This window comes from Bombus affinis, chromosome 7 (genome assembly GCF_024516045.1).
Source record: "Bombus affinis isolate iyBomAffi1 chromosome 7, iyBomAffi1.2, whole genome shotgun sequence".
Taxonomy (NCBI): domain Eukaryota; kingdom Metazoa; phylum Arthropoda; class Insecta; order Hymenoptera; family Apidae; genus Bombus; species Bombus affinis.
Genome location: NC_066350.1, coordinates 54,033 through 56,952, shown reverse-complemented (window position 1 = coordinate 56,952; position 2,920 = coordinate 54,033). Strand labels below are relative to the sequence as shown.

The 2,920-nt window shown below is 31.8% G+C and overlaps 1 long non-coding RNA gene across 1 annotated transcript; it reads right to left on the bottom strand.

Annotated features, from left to right (window-relative positions):
• Positions 1 to 1,606: 1,606 nt before the first annotated feature.
• On the bottom strand, positions 1,607 to 2,464 carry LOC126918938 (uncharacterized). Its single transcript, XR_007711483.1, has 2 exons — positions 2,163 to 2,464; positions 1,607 to 2,022 (listed from the first exon to the last, which is right to left on the bottom strand). It is a non-coding gene; the product is annotated as an uncharacterized LOC126918938 (long non-coding RNA).
• Between the last annotated feature and the right edge of the window lie 456 nt (positions 2,465 to 2,920).

Genomic DNA, 2,920 nt, shown 5'->3' with positions numbered 1-2,920 from the left:
GTCGTAATACTATATAACGTTATACGTTATAACGTAATATCATATAAAGTTACACGTTGTATAGTAATACTATTTAACGTTATACGTTCTAACGTAATAGTATATAACGTTATACGATATAAGGTAGTAGTATATACGGTTATACGTTATAACGTAATAGTATATCACGTTATACATTATAACGTAATAGTATATAACGTCATACGTTATAACGTAATACTATATAACGTTACACGTTGTATAGTAATACTATATAACGTTATACGTTATATCGTAATAGTATGTAACGTCATACTATATGACGTTATACGTTATATCGTAATAGTATATAACGTTATACGATATAAGGTAGTAGTATATACGGTTATACGTTATAACGTAATAGTATATCACGTTATACATTATAACGTAATAGTATATAACGTCATACGTTATAACGTAATACTATATAACGTTACACGTTGTATAGTAATGCTATGTAACGTTATACGTTATAACGTAATTGTATATAACGCTTTACGTTATAACGTATTAGTATATAACTTTATGCGTTATAATGTAACAGTATATACGTTATACGTTATAACGTAATAGTATTTAATATTATGCGTTATAACCGATTAGTATATAACGTTATGCGTTATAACGTAATAGTATATAACGTTACACGTTATAACGTAATACTATATAACGTTATACGTTATGTCGTAATAGTATATAACGTCATACTATATAACGCTCTACGATATATCGAAATAGTATATAACGTTATACGTTAAAACGTAATAGTATATAACGTTATACGTTATAACGTAATACTATATAACGTTATACGTTATAACGTAATAGAATATAACGTTATACTATATGACGTTATACGTTATATCGTAATAGTATATAACGTCATACGTTATAACGTAATAGTATATAACGTTACACGTTATACCGTAATAGTATATATCTTTATACGTTATATCGTAATAGTATATAACATTATACGTTATAACGAAATGCTTTATAGCGATAGACGTTATAACGTAATACTATATAACGTTATACGTTATGTCGTAGTAGCATATAACGTCATACTATATAACGTTCTACGTTATATCGAAATAGTATATAACGAATTACGTTAAACGTAATAGTATATAACGTTATACTATATAACGTTAAACGTTATAACGTAATAGTATATAACGTTATACGTTATATTGTTACGTTTGGCTATCCAAATTTTCTAATTTTTAAGAATGTAGTAGTCGCTGCCACCAGAAACAGTCTAAGTACTGTTTCAATTAGATATTTCTTGTTAGATTAAGTTGCGTTGATTGGAGTTTAGGCCACTGGTCAACAATCTCCACGTTTCGGCCAACCTGCTATGCGGAGGAATACTAGCACGGGAGAGGATTGTTTGGAATAAATAATTATATTATAAATAATTATTACTGGCGGAATTAATGACGAATTATACTAATTATTGATATTATTTATTGTTTTAATTGTTAATTATTAATAATAATTAAAAGTTGACTCACCTGACGTTAGCCTCCGCTGATGAATGGGCAGGCCGCTGGGGTGATTCCGGTTTTACAAAGATTGACACTTCTATAATTTTTGTTTTAATCTTTATTTAACTTGAAGAGCGTAAACAAGAGTGTGTCCGGACGTGTTTAACAATTCGAAATTCTAACACAAAAACTTGAGCCAACTATTGTTTTAATTCTAACTGACTAATAACAATTATTTTATAATTCGAACTGACTAATAACATTTATATCTCGTAACTCTTAAACTCGAACTGGAACAAACAATTATTCTCTAATCCTAACTTAAATTCTAATGAAATCAACTGAACGAACTGATATCAGACTCACTCAAATTCAATTGAACGACTAATACCAATTATCTGCTTATTCTACCGAAACGAGCCGATTCAACTAATATGGATTATTCCGATTATTCTCTTATTCTAACTGAACCACTAACAATTAATCGCTAACGCTAACGCTAACAATTAATCTGACTCTTCTTTATTTTTCGCTAAATTCTCCCGAACGCTAACAATTACTCTTACTCTTCTTTATTTTTCGCTAAATTCTCCCGAACGCTAACAATTACTCTCTTCTATTCCTTTATTCAACTGACCCGCTAACAATTACTCTCTTTATTTTCGCTAAATTCTACCGAACGCTAACAATTACTCTCTCTATTCCTTTATTCAACTGACCCGCTGACAATTACTCTTATTTGAATTGTGTCGCTACGCTTTTTATAATGACATCCCCAATGGGATGACAGTCACGTGACAGTTCGTTCCGGTGGGAATCGCAATGTTGCAGGTTTTTAGAGTTTCCATGAGAGAACGTGGATTTTGATGATTGCTGATGTCTTGTTTGCTTCATCCCACGCCGTGTCTTGATTTCTCGTATACCTTTTCGATGCTGATGGAATCATTCAAAATACGTGATCAAATGTGGATATTGCAGTGGTTTGTCTTTCAACGAGGTTGCGTCTGCAATTCTTCCGAATCCTTTCCTGCTGATGCCAATGGGAACGATCAAGGCACGTGCGATCCGTTTTGTCAAAATTGCAAGGACTTTCCATACGCGTGTAGCAACGTGTCTTTGCCGAAGTCGCATCTGCGATGCTCTTCTAACCCTTCATAGCGGTGGTCATCTCGCAGTTCCGCCGTGGCTTTTGTGTGTGTAGCACGCGTTATTTCTTGTTTCTTCCAAAAAAGTATTTTTACATAATGGTAAGTTTTAATATATCATTTTGAAGTCGTTGTAGTGTGATCGTGAGGGTTTGATTTAATTATAAAGTTGTATAGTTTTATATTTTGAGGTTATCTTGAATTCATAATGGCGTGCTATGAATTTTGGTTATATGAATCTCGATCAGTGATTTTTAGTATGCG